General features: G+C 42.3%; 1 pseudogene; it reads left to right on the top strand.

Moving 5' to 3' along the window:
- The first annotated feature begins 355 nt into the window (after positions 1–355).
- LOC149231820 (tubulin beta-6 chain pseudogene) lies at positions 356–20,668 on the top strand (annotated as a pseudogene).
- Positions 20,669–20,977: the final 309 nt, after the last annotated feature.

The following is a 20,977-nucleotide window of genomic DNA, read 5'->3' as shown; positions in this document are numbered from 1 at the left end:
AGCAATTATCATTGATGTCTAATTCTATCTGTAATTCCAATAATATTTGTAAACAATTCTATTTGCAATTCCAATAATCTTTGTAAATTTTAACTGAGTTTTAGAAAAAACCAATAAAAAATATACTTAAAAATATTAAAAACCTAAAACATTTAAACGCTTATAACCCATAAGGGTTTGAGGCTATGTGTTTCTCGTGTCTATCTTACCATAGATACCTATATACTACCTATAAGGACATAGTAGTTATAGCCTCACCTAGAGCACACCCATCTCATAGTTCTAGATTGGCTTTTCTGGCTGGTAGATGTAACTGCCCATTGCCCTGTTCTGTCTCTTCTTTTGTGTCCTTTTTGTGTTGGTTTTCTGCGAATCATCTATTTTTCAGTTGAGGTTTTATTCTAGGGTTTGGTCTTTCAGTGTTGCAAGTTTTAAATTGCAAAGATGCGTGAGATCCTGCACATTCAGGGCGGGCAATGTGGCAACCAGATCGGTGCCAAGTTTTGGGAAGTTGTCTGTGATGACCACGGGATCGATCCCACCGGGAGATACCAGGGCACTTCTGATCTGTAGCTCGAAAGGGTTAATGTTTACTACAATGAGGCGAGCTGTGGTAGATTTGTGCCCCGTGCTGTGCTCATGGATCTTGAGCCTGGGACTATGGGACTATGGACAGCGTGAGGACCGGGGCTTATGGCTAGGTCTTCAGGCCTGATAACTTCATTTTTGGCCAGTCCGGGGCTGGAAATAACTGGGCCAGGGCCATTATACCGAAGGGGCCGAGCTCATCGATTCCCTGTTGGATGTCGTCAGGAAGGAGGCAGCTACAAGTCGTAAATATCCGCGCTGTTGTTTCATTAAAACTGTACATGTCATTACAGGCTGCGGACTGCCAAATGGGATCACAGTGCGTGACCATAGATTGCTTAATGTCCCTGGAAAAGATTCTTCTGCGACAAAATTATTTACCACGTCTATCTATCAATATCGCACGATGTCCTCCACACTGCCGTATTTTGTATAGTTGCCACATAAAAGTAGAAGAAATGTATGGTAGGAGGAGTGTTTTTGCTTGGCCTCTTTTTACCTTTTTTTCAACTTATAATGTCGGGCCTAGATTTTTCCCAATGTCCTCTCTGCGGGCGGAGGCTGCATGAATTTTGAATGATTGTTTCAACTTCCAAACTTAATTTTCTTCTGCTGAGCACAATTATTTTCCTCTGCCCTCCTTCAATTTTGTAGACTTAATCAATGGATCTACGCTCTCCCGAGCCTCTTTATTCAAAGTCTGGATCTTACAATGCAGGTAAGGTTGCTTGGTTGGAAGGATGAGTATAACGAGTTCAGGTAGGCAAGTGTCCTTTGGAGCGAGAGAGAGATGCTTAGATTTTCAAACTTATTATCTCAATGGTCGATCTAAAAAGGAAGGACCGTTCTCCTTATTCGAGCGAGTGGATTATTAATTCAAGGAGTTGTTCGACTACGTTTCATTAAGTTAATGAAAAAATATTGACGTAGGAGCTACACCGACAACCGCCTAGCATGGCGTCTTAACAACCCTTTCACTTACCGGCTCTACTTGCTAAACTTAGAACATTCATGGGCTTGCTTATACACTTTTAGCAACTTTACTATTTACTTGTGAAGCGGGAAGAATCTCCACCTGCTCTACTCACGATTTACTATCTCATTCGTTAGGAAATTACAACCTTAGTCTACATACGAGAGGATTCCCAAATTCGACTCATCAATGCCTTATCCGGATCAAACCACTCTCTTCTTATCATTTGTAGTCCCGTTAGCCCCTAGTAGCCCATTAGAAGAGTGAGAAATGACGGTAGATCAGTCCCTTAGGATTATAACGTACGACATTATAGGGTGTGAATATTGGTTCGGTAGAGGGGTGCTTTGTTTGGGGTTCGGTAGGTAAGACACTATTTCTCAAGTTGGGCATGACATTCCACATATGAAATATCCTAGTTCCAGTAAAGCAACTAGTTGAATCAGGCAGGTTTATTAGCAAGCTAATTAGTCCGTTATATATATATATATATATATATATATATATAGTAGATAACACAGTATTCCCAATGGGGAAATACAACTAAGTTTCATACTAATTAGGTTAATTAAGGCAAAAATAAGATTGGAACTATAGTGCCTATTGGATTGAGTTTGTGGGCAGGAAAAGAAATAGTTATTGGGGTGTTACTAGTGAGTTACCGTTTGGGTGTTACTAGAAAGAGGTCCAATTAGTCGGAAGGAATGGGGACCCCACTGATACTAACCTTCACTGAACACCAGAGGGGCCCAGTCAGTGAGGTATCGAAATGAGGGTGAGGAAACAAGCACATAGCCCCCACCAGCCTAACTGCCTATAAACCCAAGCGCCTAGCTGCTTTCCATATGGAGGTAATTGAGACCGATCTGGGGTGGGGTGTGGCGGGCGTGAAGCGAGAGAGGTTGTTGAGCTAGCATCCATTCCCCAAACTCACCCACTCATTACAGCCAAGTTGCCATGATAACGGAGCTCCTAAAGTGACGCTAACAAAGATAGATAAAAAGATAAGAGGCTATCTAAAAGAAGAGGTACAAATGTACATGAGAATGAGAAATTCCAAAATAAAGCTACCCAGATGGCTTTATGGGCTCGGGAATATAAGTCTCGCATATCAAGGTCTTTTGTTGGCTGCTTTCGGCCCGTAAGATTAAGAAGGTCAGGGTTGTCTTAAGCTTACTATGTAAGAACAATTTCTCCTACTTGCCTACCGTCCGAGAACTAGCTCTGACTGGGGACTATGACTGGCGTCTCTCGGCAATGAGAACTGGCTATTGACAATGAGAAACAAACCGTGACCTTTTGCACACTTTGGTGTCTGCGGGCTGAGACTCCGCTGAACTTTAATTGATTGTTTCAACTTACTTAAGAGTTTCAAGTGTGTCATTCTTTGGGAGGAGGTACTGGATCTGCGATGGGAACCCTTTTGATCTCCAAGATCACAGAGGAGTACCCTGATAGAATGATTCTTACCTTCTCTGTTTTCCCTTCTCACAAGGTGTCTGACATAGTGGTGGAGCCTTTCAATGCCACACTCTCTATGCATCAACTGGTGGAGAACACAGACAAGTGTATGGTACTGGATAATGAGGGCCTTTACGACATCTACTTTAGGACTCTCAAGCTCACAACTCTTAGCTTCGATGATTTGAACCATCTGATATCTGCAACAATGAGTGGAGTCACCTGCTCCCTGAGGTTTCCTGGTTAGCTTAACTCAGATGTAAGGAAACTGGCAGTGAATTTGATCCCCTTCCCTTGTCTTCACTTCTTTATTTTGGGATTTGCCCTGTTGACTTCATGTGGTTCACAACAATACAAAGCCCTCAGATGCATATGATGGTATCAGAGCCCACATGTTGCTAGATAAAAGGCGCACCAGTACCTTATTTTGCAGGTATTACAGGTTGGAGATCGAAGATCGACAGAAAAATGGAGTTTCCCAAAGCATCAATCCTAACACCATACAACTATCACGAATGGAAGGACCAAATGGATCGATACTTTCATTATAAAGGGTTGTACAGGATTACCATGGCTGTAGAAGTGGAACCCACTTTACCCATATAGAAATCCAAGTACCTCAACCGCATGGATGAGGACCATGGATCCATATGCATGTGCATCTCCCTAGAGTTGCAGTTTCATCTATCTGCCTGCAGTACTCCCAATGAGGTTTGGAAAAAGGTTGAAGAACTCTACGGGAAACAGGATGAGATGAAAGGACATCTGCTCGAAGTGGAGCTTCTCTCATTGGATCCACGAAACTATGACAAAATTCAATACTTCTAAACCAAATATAATGATCTATTGCTGCAACTCAAGGGTTGTGGAATTGACAAATCCAAGGAGGAGAGTTGCCAAGTTCTCTCTATCATGTCAAAGCTCATACCAGAATACTCCATCTTTGTGTCTACATTTCATTCAGTAAGGCTCGCAACAAGTAAATCCTACACTATGTCTTCTCTCAAAGAGTTCATGGAGTCCCTCACTTTTGAGCAAGATAAACTCATTGGCATGGGGAAAATCAAACCTCCAAAAGTGCATGCACTTGTGCATGATGTAAGCCACAATAAAAATCACAGATCTGATTCAAATCAGAAAAATCAGTAGCGAAAAGACAAGGGAAAAGCGCATTCCCATCCAAAGAAGGAAGGGTACACCAAGCCCTTCAATCACTCCTCCAGCTCCAGAAATGAGAAAGGGAAGAAAGGAGACAAATGTACCTATTGTCACTGAGGATTCCATTCGGAATCCTCTTGCATGAAGAAACAAATTGACCAAATAGCAGAAATCCTTCAGAAGCATAACCTTGGGGACCACATCCCTCATGGCGCCAAGAAGAAAACTGAGGATCTGCCACATGGGAAAGGTAACAATTTTCATGCTTTAGTTGCAATTAACTCTTCCCCTTATGCATGGATTATATATTTTGGTGCATCACATCATATGGCTGCTACAAAGGAAGTCTATTCCTCTTTGGATGCATGCAAAGGACCTCCCATCCTCATGGGAGATGACTCACCTATTGAGGTCACCGTAAAAGGTAGAGTGGAACTTTTACATGGAAGCTTTGAAGATGTGCTTCATGTTCCAAAACTTTCGGTAAACTTGCTTTCAGTTGATCAGATCACTCATTTCGGCACCGGAAAGAGAGTGGAATTCACTCCAGATGCAATGAACATATATGAACTACATAGCAGCTCCAAAATTGCAGCCGGTGAGGTAAACAATGGTGCTAAACTGTATACATTTTTTGAATTTATTGAATCTGAATCCTCCTTATTGCTTACACATGCTGATGATAGTAGTAGGCTTTGGCACAAGAGGTTTGGTCACTTAAATTACAGGTATATGTAGTAGCTAAGCAAGCATGAGATGGCAGAAGGCTTGCCAAATATCAGTTTCTCCAAAGGAGTTTGTGAAGGGTGTGTCCTTGGAAAACATCCTAGAGAAAAATTTGACACCAGCAAGACTCACAAAGCATCCTCTCCTCTAGATCTGATCCATAGTGATCTCATGGGGCCTTTTCCTCATCCTTACATCAACAAATCAATGTATGTGTTTACATTTATTGATGATTTCTCATGGAATACTTGGGTGTATCTTCTCAGGACCAAATCTAAAGTTTTTGCGCACTTTGAAGATTTCAAAGCACTAGTTGAGACACATTGGAGGAGAAATATCAAAGCCCTCTGTATAGTAAATGGGGGGGAATATGTTAACACAACACTTCAGAACCTTTTCCTTGAGTCCAGCATACAGTTGCAGCACACAGTTCCATTCACTCCGCAGCAGAATGGAGTTGCGGAGAGAAAGAACTGATCTCTCAAAGAGATGGCTTCCTGCATGCTGCATGCTAAGTCACTACCTCATAAGCTATGGGCTGAAGCAATTAATTGTGCTAACTACATCCAGAACAGATCTCCTCATAGATCTGTCAAGGATGAGACCCCCTTTGAGGCTTGGAGTGGCACTAAACCAGAGGTCACCCACTTTCGTGTTTTCGACTCCTAAGCATGGGCCAGGATCCCCTCTAAAAAGAGGAAAGCTCTTGATCCACAGAGCATTGAGTGCATCTTTGTTGGATACCCTAATGCTGTGAAGGGAAACTGACTCCTGATTTCCTCTACGGACAAGCTCATCATTGAGCGAAGTGTCCAATTTGAGGAAAGTCTCTCACATGCACCTCAATTGCCGCATGCAGACACCTTTTATCTACCTCATGACCGAGATGATGACTCATTACACTCAGATGCAGATATATAGCATGCAGATGCCAAGGTAGAGCATGCAAATGTAGAGACAGAGTATTTAGATACAAATCCAGTGCATGCATATGATGATCCACATCCAAGCCCAGATCGGGCTTCCAACAGTGAATCAACTTCCCCTTTCATAATCAGAGAACAAGGAGCTTAAGTGAGATATATGTACAAGACCACCCAGCTGCTAGAAATGGTCTTGTGGGGGATAATTATAATCTGTGGAGGGTTAGCTCAAAGTTTATTGAGCCTCCTCTTGCCCTCACTGCCATTGAACCAATGCCATCCCGGCATTGTCATTTGGTTTAGTCTTCTGATCCGCAGTCTTATGCTGAGGAGGCTAGGCATCCCTCTTGGGAGTCCGCCATGGAGGAGGAGTACAACTCCCTCCTCGAGAACTAGACCTAGGCTCTGGTCCCCCTTCCTTCAGGAAGGAAACTTGTCCAATGCAAATGGGTCTACAAGACCAAGAGTGCTGCAGATGGGCAAATCACTAGATATAAAGCCAGGCTAGTAGCCAAAGGCTTCCAGCAAGTGCATGACATTGATTATGATGAGACCTTTGTTCCAGTAGCAAAGATGGATTCCATACGCCTTGCACTTTCCATTGCGGCAGCCCAGGGGTGGGAAGTACATCAGATGGATGTGAAGAATGCCTTTCTTCATGGAGACCTATCTGAGGAGATCTACATGGAGCAGCCACATGGTTTCATTCAGAATTCATCTTTGGTCTGCAGACTGAATAAGTCCCTTTACGGCCTTAAGCAGGCCTCGAGAGCTTGGTATGCGAAGATGCATTCTTTTCTCTTATCACAAAACTTCGAAAGATGTAAGTCTGATCCGAATGTTTACATGCTTAGGACACATGACTCTCTTTTTATCTTAGTTTTGTATGTGGATGATCTCCTGATCACTGGCAGCTCGGCTTTAGCTATTGCTACAGTCAAGAGGACCTTGCATGATAAGTTCTTGATGATGGACATGGGTCCATTACACTTGTTTCTTGGTCTTGAGATCAACCAGGATGCCACAGGCATCAAACTCTCTCAGGCTAAGTATGTGCGGGATCTCCTTGAGAGATTTCACATGACTGACTACACGCCAGCACCGACTCCTTTTCTGTTTAGGGTCTGCCTTGAGGATGGAGGTGACACTCCATTAGTTGACAGTACTCTCTACCGACAGCTAGTGGGGAGCTTACTATACCTCACCCACTCCAGACCAGATCTCTCATATGCAGTAGGGGTAGTTTCCAAATACATGCAGGAGTCACATAAGCTACACTAGAAAGCTGCCAAGTGCATCCTCAAATATGTGCAGGGCACCATCACCTTCGGGATTCACTATGTAGCAGGCATTGCATTGAATCTTCTTGGCTTCACAGATTCTGATTGGGTAGGTGACAACATTCATCACAAGTCCACCTTAGGATATTCACTCAGTCTAGGGTCTGGCCCTATCTGTTGGTCGAGCAAGAAGCAGGCTGCTATTGCTCTCTCTTCAGCTGAGGCCGAGTACAGAGGAGTAGTCAACATCACCATTCAGGCTCTGTGGCTACAACACTTCCTCATTGAGTTAGGTGTCTAGTTCCACCAGCCCATTGTCATCTGGTGTGACAACCAGAGCACTCTCAAATTTTGCAGGGATCCAGTACAGCGACAGCGGACGAAGCACATAGAGATCCATATGCACTACATCAGAGACTTAGTATATGATCAGGTCATTGATTTGCAGTTCTGTCCTTCAGCAGAACAGATTGTAGACATCTTCACCAAGACATTCACTGAGCAGAAGTTTCACTCTCTGCGCGATCGTCTTGGAGTGAAGGACACAATTGCTTAGCAACTGTCTTTTCTTCCTCTTTTCTTTTGATTACATTGTATTTTGAGGGGGCGGGGGGGGGGGGGGGGGGGTCCCAGGAGGTTTTCCCTCTTTCCTAAATTTTAGTACAAGTTGCATTGTATTTTGGGTGACCTTTGGCCTTAGTTGCCAGGGCCCATTTTCTATTTTTCCCCATAGTGGTGTTCAGGGGGGGTGTTGGAGGTACTACACACCTAGGACCTTCATTACTGGCACATGCGGACACTTAGTTAGATCATTCACTGACATGCAAGGCTTCAACATTGGAATCTTCACCAGATTGGCACCTTTTACTGTCCATGCATGCATGGGAGTACATGCAAGATCCTTTCTGCATGATTTACTCCCTTATTTTCTCCTCCTTTCACTCCGCAACTAGCTAGTTCTCTACGGAACTTGATGTAGGTGTTGAGTCTCTCATTGATCACTACATGCAAAATCCTTTTTGCATGATTTACTCCCTGATTTGCTCCTCCTTTCACTCTGGAACTTGCTGTAGGTGTCAAGTTCTCTCATTCATCACCACTATGGCGCATTACCTTTGGATCTTCACCCAGTGATTCTATTTCATGAGCATTATAACCTATTTTCTGAATCAATAATTCATCTTTTTCTTTCGATTTTCTTTTAGTGTTTTTGCTCTCCAAAGTTGTGTGTTCAACCTTTACTAGCTAGATTCATCTATCTAGGTTTTCTAACACATTTACATGGTATCTCAAGCTCATTGTTGGAAGCCTGATCTGGGCTTGGATGTGGATCATCATATGCATGCACTAGATTTGTATCTGAAGACACTGTCTCTACATCTCCATGCTCTACCTTGACATTTGCATGCTCTGTATCTTCATCTGAGTGTACTGAGTCATCATCTCGGTCACGAGGTAGATAAAAGGTGTATGCATGGGGCAATTGAGGTGCATGCGAGAGACTTTCCTCAAATTGGACACTTCACTCAATGATGAGCTTGTCCATAGAGGAAATCAGGAATCGGTAACCCTTCACACCATCAGGGTATCCAACAAAGATGCAATCAATGGTCTGTGGATCAAGAGCTTTCTTCTTTTGAGAGGGAATCTTGGCCCATGCACGGGAGCCGAAAACACGAAAGTGGGTGACCTCCAATTTAGTGCCACTCCAAGCCTCAAAGGGGGTCTCATCCTTGACAGATCTATGAGGAGATCTGTTCTGGATGTAGTTAGCACAATTAAGTGCTTCAGCCCATAGCTTATGAGGTAGTGACTTAGCATGCAGCATGCAAGAAGCCATCTCTTTGAGAGATCAGTTTTTTTTCTCAGCAACTTTGTTCTGTTGCGGAGTGAATGGAACTGTGTGTTGCAAATGTATGTCAGACTCAAGGAAAAGGTTCTAAATTGTTGTGTTAACATATTCCCCCCATTGTTTTTATGGAGGGCTTTGATCTTTCTCTCGGACTATGTCTCAACTAGTGCTTTGAAATCTTCAAAGTGCACAAAAACTTCAGTTTTGGCCCTGAGAAGATACACCCAAGTATACTGTGAGAAATTATGAATAAATGTAAGCAAATAACTTCCTTTGTTGATGGAAGGATGAGGAAAAGGCCCCATGAGATCACTATGGATCAAATCTAGAGGAGAGGATGCTCTGAGAGTCTTGTCAATGTCAAACTTTTCTCTAGGATGTTTGCCAAGGACACACCCTTCACAAACTCCTTTTGAGAAACTGATATTTGGCAAGCCTTCCACCATCTCATGCTTGCTTAGCTGCTGCATATACATGTAATTTAAGGGTCCCACGAGGTTTTCCTTTGTTCCTATATTTTAGTACAAGTTGCATTGTATTTTGGGTGACCTTTGGCCTTAGCTGCCAGGGCCCATTTTCTATTTTTCCCCATAGTGGTGTTCAGGGGGGGTGTTGGAGGTACTACACAGCTAAGACCTTCATTACTGGCACATGCGGACACTTAGTTAGAGCATTCACTAGCATGCAAGGCTTCAACATTGGAATCTTCACCAGATTGGTGCCTTTTACTGTCCATGTATGCATGGGAGTACATGCAAGATCCTTTCTACATTATTTACTCCCTTATTTTCTCCTCCTTTCACTCCGCAACTAGCTAGTTCTCTACGGAACTTGTTGTAGGTGTCGAGTCTCTCATTGATCACTACATGAAAAATCCTTTTTGCATGATTTACTCCCTGATTTGCTCCTGCTTTCACTCCGGAACTTGCTGTAGGTTTCAAGTTCTCTCATTGATCACCACTATGGCGAATTACCTTGGGATCTTCACCCAGTGATTCTATATCATGAGCATTGTAACCTATTTTCTGAATCAATAATTCTTTTTGTTCTTTCAATTTTCTTTTAGTTTTTTTGCTCTACAAATTTGTGTGTTCAACCTTTACTAGCTAGATTCATCTCTGTAGGTTTTCTAACACATTTACATGGTATCTCAAGCTCACTGTTGGAAGCCTTATCTGGGCTTGGATGTGGATCATCATATGCATGCACTAGATTTGTATCTGAAGACTCTGTCTCTGCATCTACATGCTCTACCTTGACATCTGCATGCTCTTTATCTGCATCTGAGTGTACTGAGTCATCATCTTGGTCATGAGGTAGATAAAAGGTGTATGCATGGGGCAATTGAGGTGCATGCGAGAGACTTTCCTCAAATTGGACACTTCACTCAATGATGAGCTTGTCCATAGAGGAAATCAGGAATCGATAACCGTTCACACCATTAGGGTATCCAACAAAAATGCACTCAATGGTCTATGGATCAAGAGCTTTCTTCTTCTTAGAGGGAATCCTGGCCAATGCTCGAGAGCCAAAAACACAGAAGTGGGTGACCACTGATTTAGTGCCACTCCAAGCCTCAAAGGGGGTCTCATCCTTGACAGATCTATGAGGAGATTTTTTCTGGATGTAGTTAGCACAATTAAGTGCTTCAGCCCATAGCTTATGAGGTAGTGACTTAGCATGCAACATGCAAGAAGCCATCTCTTTGAGAGATCAGTTCTTTTTCTCAGCAACTTCGTTCTGTTGCGGAGTGAATGGAACTGTGTGCTGCAAATGTATGCCAGACTCAAGGCAAAGGTTCTGAATTGTTGTCTTAACATATTCCCCCCATTTTCTTTACAGAGGGATTTGATCTTTCTCTCGAACTGTGTCTCAACTAGTGCTTTGAAATCTTCAAAGTGCACAAAAACTTCAGTTTTGGCCCTGAGAAGATACACCCAAGTATACCATGAGAAATTATGAATAAATGTAAGCAAATACCTTGCTTTGTTAATGGAAGGATGAGGAAAAGGCCCCATGAGATCACTATGGATCAAATCTAGAGGAGAGGATGCTCTGAGAGTCTTGTCAGTGTCAAAGTTTTCTCTAGGATGTTTGCCAGGGAGACACCCTCTAGAAACTCCTTTGGAGAAACTGATATTTGGGAAGCCTTCCACCATCTCATGCTTGCTTAGTTGCTGCATATACTTGTAGTTTAAGGGTCCCACAAGGTTTTCCCTCGTTCCTCAATTTTAGTACAAGTTGCAGTGTATTTTGGGTGACCTTTGGCCTTAGTTGCCAGGGCCCATTTTCTATTTTTCCCCATAGTGGTGTTAAGGGGGGTGTTGGAGGTACTACACACCTGGGACCTTCATTACTGGCACATGCGGACACTTAGTTAGAGCATTCACTGACATGCAAGGCTTCAACATTGGAATCTTCAGTAGATTGGCGCCTTTTACTATCCATGCATGCATGGGAGTACATGCAAGATCCTTTTTGCATGATTTACTCCCTTATTTTCTCCTCCTTTCACTCTGCAACTAGCTAGTTCTCTACGAAACTTGTTGTAGGTGTCGAGTCTCTCATTGATCACTACATGCAAGATCCTTTTTGCATGATTTACTCCCAGATTTTCTCCTCCTTTCACTCCGGACCTTGCTGTAGGTGTGAAGTTCTCTCCTTGATCACCACTATGGCGAATTACCTTGGGATCATTCACCCAGTGATTCTATATCATGAGCATTGTAACCTATTTTCTGAATCAATAATTCTTTTTGTTCTTTCGATTTTCTTTTAGTGTTTTTTCTCTGCAAAGTTGTGTGTTCAACCTTTACTAGCTAGATTCATCTGTCTAGGTTTTCTAACACATTTACATGGTATCTCAAGCTCACTGTTGGAAGCCTGATCTGGGCTTGGATGTGGATCATCATATGCATGCACTAGATTTGTATCTGAAGACTCTGTATCTCCATCTGCATGTTCTACCTCGACATCTGCATGCTCTGTATCTGCATCTGAGTGTACTGAGTCATCATCTCGATCATGAAGTAGATAAAAGGTGTATGCATGGGGCAATTGAGGTGCATGCGAGAGACTTTCCTCAAATTGGACACTTCACTCAATGATGAGCTTTTCCATAGAGGAAATCAGGAATCGGTAACCCTTCACACCATCAGGGTATCCAACAAAGATGCACTCAATGGTCTGTGTATCAAGAGCTTTCCACTTTTCAAAGGGAATCCTGGCCCATGCTCGAGAGACGAAAACACGGAAGTGGGTGACCTCCGATTTAGTGCCACTCCAAGCCTTAAAGGGGGTCTCATTCTCGACAGATCTATGAGGAGATCTGTTCTGGATGTAGTTAGCAAAATTAAGTGCTTCAGCCCATAGCTTATGAGGTACTGACTTAGCATGCAGCATGCAAGAAGCCATCTCTTTGAGAGATTAGTTCTTTTTCTCAGCAACTTCATTCTATTGTAGAGTGAATGGAACTGTGTGCTGCAAATGTATGCTAGACTCAAGGAAAAGGTTCTGAATTTATGTGTTAACATATTCCCCCCATTGTCTTTACGGAGGGCTTTGATCTTTCTCTCGGACTGTGTCTCAACTAGTGCTTTGAAATCTTCAAAGTGCACAAAAAATTGAGTTTTGGCCCTCAGAAGATACACCCAAGTATACCGTGAGAAATTATGAATAAATGTAAGAAAATACCTTGCTTTGTTGATGGAAGGATGAGGAAAAGGCCCCATGAGATCACTATGGATCAAATCTAGAGGAGAGGATGCTCTGAGAGTCTTGTCAGTCTCAAACTTTTCTCTAGGATGTTTGCCAAGGACACACCCTTCACAAACTCCTTTGGAGAAACTGATATTTGGAAAGCCTTCCACCATCTCGTGCTTGCGTAGCTGCTGCATATACTTGTAATTTAAGGGTCCCACAAGGTTTTCCCTCGTTCCTCAATTTTAGTACAAGTTGCATTTTATTTTGGGTGACCTTTGGCCTTAGTTTCCAGGGCCCATTTTCTATTTTTCCCCATAGTGGTGTTTAGGGGGGGTGTTGGAGGTACTACACACCTAGGACCTTCATTACTGGCACATGCAGACACTTAGTTAGAGCATTCACTGACATGCAAGGCTTCAACATTGGAATCTTCACCAGATTGGTGCCTTTTACTGTCCATGCATGCATGGGAGTACATGCAAGATCCTTTCATGCATGACTTACTCCCTTATTTTCTACTCCTTTCACTCCGCAACTGCTAGTTCTCTATGGAACTTTTTGTAGGTGTCGATTATCTCATTGATCACTACATGCAAGGTACTTTTTGCATGATTTACTCCTTGATATGCTCCTCCTTTCACTCCAGAACTTGTTGTAGGTGTCAAGTTCTCTCATTGATCACCATTATGGCGCATTACCTTGGGATCTTCACCCAGTGATTCTATATCATGAGCATTGTAACCTATTTTCTGAATCAATAATTATTTTTGTTCTTTTGATTTTCTTTTAGTGTTTTTGCTCTGCAAAGTTGTGTGTTCAACCTTTACTAGCTAGATTCATCTGTCTAGGTTTCTAACACATTTACATGGTATCTCAATTTCACTGTTGGAAGCCTGATATCTACTTGCATGTGGATCATCATATGCATGCACTAGATTTGTTTATGAAGACTCTGTCTCTGCATCTGCATGCTCTATCTCGACATTTTCATGCTCTGTATCTGGATCTAAGTGTACTGAGTCATCAAATCAGTCATGAGGTAGATAAAAGGTGTATGCATGGGGCAATTGAGGTGCATGTGAGAGACTTTCCTCAAATTGGAAACTTCACTCAATGATGAGCTTGTCCATAGAGGAAATCAGGAATCGGTAACCCTTCACACCATCAGGGTATCCAACAAAGATGCACTCAATGGTCTGTGGATCAAGAGATTTCCTCTTTTAAGAGGAAATCCTGGCCCATGCTCGGGAGCTGAAAACATGGAAGTGGGTGACCTCCGATTTAGTGCCACTCCAAGCCTCAAAGGGGGTCTCATCCTTGACAGATCTATGAGGAGATCTGTTCTAGATGTAGTTAGCACAATTAAGTGCTTCAGCCCATAGCTTATAAGGTAGTGACATAGCATGCAGCATGCAAGAAGCTATCTCTTTGAGAGATCAGTTCTTTTTCTCAACAACTTCGTTCTATTGCGGAGTGAATGGAACTGTTTGCTGCAAATGTATGCCTGACTCAAGGAAAAGATTCTGAATTGCTGTGTTATAATATTCCCCCCATTGTCTTTACGAAGGGCTTTGATCTTTCTCTCGGACTGTGTCTCAACTAGTGCTTTGAAATCTTCAAAGTGCACAAAAACTTCAGTTTTGGCCCTGAGAAGATACACCCAAGGATACCGTGAGAAATTATGAATAAATGTAAGCACATACCTTGCTTTGTTGATGGAAGGATGAGGAAAAGGCCCCATGAGATCACTATGGATCAAATCTAGAGGAGAGGATGCTCTGAGAGTCTTTTCAATGTCAAACTTTTCTCTAGGATGTTTGCCAAGGACACACCCTTCACAAACTCCTTCGAGAAACTGATATTTGGCAAGCCTTCCACCATCTCATGCTTGCTTAGCTGCTGCATATACTTGTAATTTAAGGTTCCCATGAGTTTTTCCCTCTTTCCTCAATTTTAGTACAAGTTGCATTGTATTTTGGGTGACCTTTGGCCTTAGTTTCCAGGGCCCATTTTCTATTTTTCCCCATAGTGGTGTTCACGGGGGGTGTTAGAGGTACTACACACCTAGGACCTTCATTACTGACACATGCGCATATTTAGTTAGAGCATTCACTGACATGCAAGGCTTCAACATTGGAATCTTCACCAGATTAGCACCTTTTACTGTCCATGCATGCATGGGAGTACATGCAAGATCCTTTCTGCATGATTTACTCCCTTATTTTCTCCTCCTTACACTACGCAACTAGCTAGTTCTCTACGGAACTTGTTGTAGGTGTCGAGTCTCTCATTGATCACTACATGCAAGATCCTTTTTGCATGATTTAATCCCTGATTTGCTCCTCCTTTCACTCCGAAACTTGCTGTAGGTGTCAAGTTCTCTCATTGATCACCACTATGGCGAATTAACTTGGGATCTTCACCCAGTGATTCTATATCATGAGCATTGTAACCTATTTTCTGAATCAATAATTATTTTTGTTCTTTCGATTTTCTTTTAGTGTTTTTGCTCTATAAATTTGTGTGTTCAACCTTTATTAGCTAGATTCATCTGTCTAGGTTTTCTAACACATTTACATGGTATCTCAAGCTCACTGTTGGAAGCCTGATTTGGGCTTGGATGTGGATCATCATATGCATGCACTAGATTTGTATCTGAAGACTCTGTCTCTGCATCTGCATGCTCTACCTCGACATCTGCATGCTCTGTATCTGCATCTGAGTGTACTGAGTCATCATCTCGGTCATGAGGTAGATAAAAGGTGTATGCATGGGGCAATTGAGGTGCATGCGAGAGACTTTCCCCAAATTGGACATTTCACTCAATGATGAGCTTGTCCATAGAGGAAATCAGGAATCGGTAACCCTTCACACCATCAAGGTATCCAACAAAGATGCACTCAATGGTCTGTGGATCAAGAGCTTTCCTCTTTTCAGAGGGAATCCTGGCCCATGCTCGGAAGCCGAAAACACAGAAGTGGGTGACCTCCAATTTAGTGCCACTCCAAGCCTCAAAGGGGGTCTCATCCTTTACAGATCTATGAGGAGATCTGTTCTGGATGTAGTTAGCACAATTAAGTGCTTCATCTCATAGCTTATGAGGTAGTGACTTAGCATGCAACATGCAAGAAGCCATCTCTTTGAGAGATCAGTTCTTTTTCTCAGCAACTTCGTTCTGTTGCGGAGTGAATGGAACTGTGTGCTACAAATGTATGCCGGACTCAAGGAAAAGGTTCTGAATTGCTGTGTTAACATATTCCCCCCATTGTCTTTATGGAGGGATTTGATATTTCTCTCAGACTGTGTCTCAACTAGTGCTTTGAAATCTTCAAAGTGCGCAAAAAATTTAGTTTTGGACCTGAGAAGATACACCCAAGTATACCGTGAGAAATTATGAATAAATGTAAGCACATACCTTGCTTTGTTGATGAAAGGATGAGGAAAAGGCCCCATGAGATCACTATGGATCAAATCTAAAGGAGAGGATGCTCTGAGAGTCTTGTCAGTGTCAAACTTTTCTCTAGGATGTTTGCCAAGGACACACCCTTCACAATCTCCTTTGGAGAAACTGATATTTGGCAAGCCTTCCACCATTTCATGCTTGCTTAGCTGCTACATATACTTGTAATTTAAGGTTCCGACGAGGTTTTCCCTCTTTCCTCAATTTTAGTACAAGTTGCATTGTATTTTGGGTGACCTTTGGCCTTAGTTGCCAGGGCCCATTTTCTATTTTTCCCCATAATGGTGTTCAGGGGGGGTGTTGGAGGTACTACACACCTAGGACCTTCATTACTGGCACATGCGGACACTTAGTTAGAGCATTCACTGACATGCAAGGCTTCAACATTGGAATCTTCACCAGATTGGCGCCTTTTACTATCCATGCATGCATGGGAGTACATGCAAGATCCTTTATGCATGATTTACTCCCTTATTTTATCCTCCTTTCACTCTGCAACTAGCTAGTTCTCTACGGAACTTGTTGTAGGTGTCGAATCTCTCATTGATCACTACATGCAAGATCCTTTTTGCATGATTTACTCCCTGATTTGCTCCTTCTTTCACTCCGTAACTTGCTTTAGGTTAAGTTCTCTCATTGATCACCACTATGGCACATTACCTTGGGATCTTCACCCAGTGATTCTATATCATGAGCATTGTAACCTATTTTCTGAATCAATAATTCTTTTTTTTCTTTTGATTTTCTTTTAGTGTTTTTGCTCTGCAAAGTTGTGTGTTCAACCTTTACTAGCTAGATTCATCTGTCTAGGTTTTCTAACGCATTTACATGGTATCTAAAGCTCAATGTTGGAAGCCTGATCTGGGCTTGGATGTTGATCATCATATGCATGCACTAGATTTGTATCTGAAGACTCTGTCTCTGCATCTACATGCTCTACCTCGACATTTGCATGCTCTGTATCTGCATCTGAGTGTACTGAGTCATCATCTCGGTCATGAGGTAGATAAAAGGTGTATGCATGGGGAAATTGAGGTGCATGTGAGAGACTTTCCTGAAATTGGACACTTCACTCAATGATGAGCTTGTCCATAGAGGAAATCAGGAATCGGTAACCCTTCACACCATCAGGGTATCCAACAAATATGCACTCAATAGTCTGTGGATCAAGAGCTTTCGTCTTTTCAGAGGGAATCCTGGCCGATGCTCGGGAGCTGAAAACACGGAAGTGGGTGACCTCCGATTTAGTGCCACTCCAAGCCTCAAAGGGGGTCTCATCCTTGAAAGATCTATGAGGAGATCTATTCTGGATGTAGTTAGCACAATTAAGTGCTTCAGCCCATAGCTTATGAGGTAGTGACTTAGCATGCAGCATGTAAGAAACCATCTCTTTGAGAGATCAGTTCTTTTTCTCAGCAACTTCATTCTGTTGCGGAGTGAATGGAACTGTGTGCTGCAAATGTATGTCAGACTCAAGGCAAAAGTTCTAAATTGTTGTGTTAACATATTCCCCCCATTGTCTTTATGGAGGGCTTTGATCTTTCTCTCGGACCGTGTCTCAACTAGTGCTTTGAATTCTTCAAAGTGCACAAAAACTTCAGTTTTGGCCCTGAGAAGATACACCCAAGTATACCGTGAGAAATTATGAATAAATGTAATCACATACCTTGCTTTGTTGATGGAAGGATGAGGAAAAGGCCCCATGAGATCACTATGGATCAAATCTAGAGGAGAGGATGCTCTAAGAGTCTTTTCAGTGTCAAACTTTTGTCTAGGATGTTTGCCAAGGACACACCCTTCACAAACTCCTTTAGAAAAACTTATATTTGGCAAGCCTTCCACCATCTCATGCTTGCTTAGCTGCTACATATACTTGTAATTTAAGTGACCAAACCTCTCGTGCCAAAGCCTACTACTATCATCAGCATGTGTAAGCAATAAGGAGGATTCAAATTCAATAAATTCAGAAAATGTATACAGTCTAGCTCCATTGTTTACCTCACTGGTTGCAATTTTGGAGCTGCTATGTAGGTCATATATGTTCACTGCATCTGGAGTGAATTCCACTCTCTTTCCTTGCTGGAATGAATGTTATGATAAACTGAAATTTGGTTTACCGAAAGTTTTGGAACATGAAGCACATCTTCAAAGCTTCCATGTAAAAGTTCCCCTCTACCTTTTCCGGTGACCTCAATAGGTGAGTCATCTCCCATGAGGATGGGAGGTCATTTGCATACATCCAAAGAGGAATAAACTTCCTTTGTAGCAGCCATATGATGTGATGCACCAAAATCTATAATCCATGCATCAAGGGAAGAGTTAATTGCAACTAAAGCATGAAAATTGTTACCTTTCCCATTTGGCGAGTCCTCTGTTTTCTTCTTGGTGCCCTGAGGGATGTGGTCCCCAAGGTTGTGCTTCTGAAGGATTTCTGCCATTTGGTCAATTTTTTTCTTCATGCAAGAGGATTCTGTATGGAATCCTCGGTGACAGTAGGTGCATTTGTTTCCTTCCCTTTCTCATTTCTGGAGCTGCAGGAGTCATTGAAGGGCTTGGAATACCCTTCCTTCCTTGGATGGGAATGCGCATTTCCCTTGTCTTTTTGCTGCTGATTTTTCTGATTTGAATCAGATCTATGATTTTTATTGTGCTTTCCATCATGCACAGCAAGTGCATGCGCTTTTGGAGGTTTGATTTCCCCCATGCCAATGAGTTTATCTTGATCAAAAATGAGGGAATCCATGAACTCTTTGAGAGAAGGCATAGTGTAGGATTTATCTGTTGCTAGCCTTACTGAATGAAATGTAGACATAAATACAGAGTATTCTGGTCCGAGCTTTGACATAATAGAGAGAACTTGGTGACTCTCCTCCTTGGATTTGTCAATTCCACAACCCTTGAGTTGCAGTAATAGATCATTATATTTGGTGAAGAAGTCTTGAATTCTGTCATGGTTATGTAGATCCAATGAGAGCAGCTCCACTTCAAGCAGATGTCCTTTCATCTCATCTTGTTTCCCGTAGAGTTATTCAACCTTTTTCCAAATCTCATTGGGAGTACTGCATGCATATAGATGAAACTGCAACTCTGGGGAGATGCACATGCATATGGATCCGTGGGCCTCATCCATGTAGTTGCGGTACTTGGATTTCTCTATGGCTGAAGTGGGTTCCACTTTTGTAGCCATGGTAATCCTGTACAACCCTTCCTGACAAAGGTATCGAGCCATTTGGTCCTTCCATTCGTGATAGTTGTATGGTTTTAGGATTGATGCTTTAGGAAACTCCTTTTTCTGTCGATCTTCGATCTCCAAGCTGTAATACCTGTAGAATAAAGTACTGGTGCACCTTTTATCTAGCAACCTGTGGGCTCTGATACCATGAAGAGGTTTTCCGTTACACCAAAACCCACAGGTTTTGGTAAACTTTCCAAACCAGTAACTAGGATCCCAGGGTGGAAATTATGGATTCCATAGAGGTGCGGTGATTCTTCCAACACCCCCCCTCAAACGCAACTTGGGGGAATCGAACCTGGGTCCAGGCTCTGATACCATGAAGAGGTTTTCTGTTACACCAAAACCCATAGGTGTTGGTAAACTTTCCAAACCAGTAACTAGGATCCCCACGGTGGAAATTACGGATTCCATAGAGGTGTGGTGATTCCTCCGACACCTCCCCTCAAAGGCAACTCGGGGGAATCGAACCTGGGTCTAGGCTCTAATACCATGAAGAGGTTTTCTATTACACCAAAACCCGCAGGTGTTGGTAAAATTTCCAAACCAGTAACCAGGGTGGAAATTACAGATTCCATAGAGGTGCGGTGATTCTTCCAATAATCTTCTTCAGGACTCTCAAGCTCACAACTCTTAGCTTCGAATGATTTGAACCATCTGATATCTGCAACAATGAGTGGAGTCACCTGCTCATTGAGGTTTCCCGGTTAGCTTTACTCAGATGTAAGGAAACTGGCAGTGAATTTGATCCCCTTCCCTCGTCTTCACTTCTTTATGGTGGGATTTGCCCCATTGACTTCACGTGGTTCACAACAATACAGAGCCCTCACCATTCCGGAACTTACACAACAGATGTGTGATTACAAGAACATGATGTATGCTGTAGATCCACATCACAACAGGTACCTTACTACATATGCCATGTTCAGAGGCAAGATGAGAACCAAAGAGGTGGATGAACAAATGATGAATATTCAAAACAATAATTCCTCCTACTTTGTGGAGTGGATCCCCAATAATGTGAAATCCAGTGCATGTGATATCCTACCAAAAGGCCTGTCCATGTCATCCATGTTCATTGGGAACTCAACATCCATTCACGAGATGTTTAGGAGAGTGAGCGAGCAGTTCACTGCCATATTTAGGAGGAAGGCCTTCATACATTGTTACACTCGTAAAGCATGGATGAGATGGAATTCACTGAAGCAGAGACCAACATGAATGATTTAGTGTCTGAATACATGCAATATCAGGATGCTAGTGCATAGGATGATGAATACTATGATGATGAAGAATAAACTCAAGAAAGCTAGGGAAAAAGCTTACGTAATGCCATCGACAACCAATAGTTGTTTCAATGCATAATAATTGTTTGTTTGTGGAAGTCATTTGAATTTCTTATTCTTTCATGGCCTGCTTTGTTCTTATAGAAGGTTTTGACATTGCATGCATAAAATTTGTATACAACTCCTACAATATGTCCTTGGTTTTGTTGATCATATTGAAATATTGAGAAGATGTAACTGCCTATCAAAATTATATGCGAAATTCAATCATGCTTGGACACTCCTCTGTATTATATGTTATATAATTATGGTGTTGAATGGATTTGTAAGACTATA

Source organism: Pinus tabuliformis, chromosome J, assembly GCF_031772625.1.
Source record: "Pinus tabuliformis cultivar Carrire ecotype Pingquan chromosome J, CPIR1, whole genome shotgun sequence".
In the NCBI taxonomy this organism is placed as follows: domain Eukaryota; kingdom Viridiplantae; phylum Streptophyta; class Pinopsida; order Pinales; family Pinaceae; genus Pinus; species Pinus tabuliformis.
This window is presented reverse-complemented; position numbering and strand designations above follow the sequence as displayed.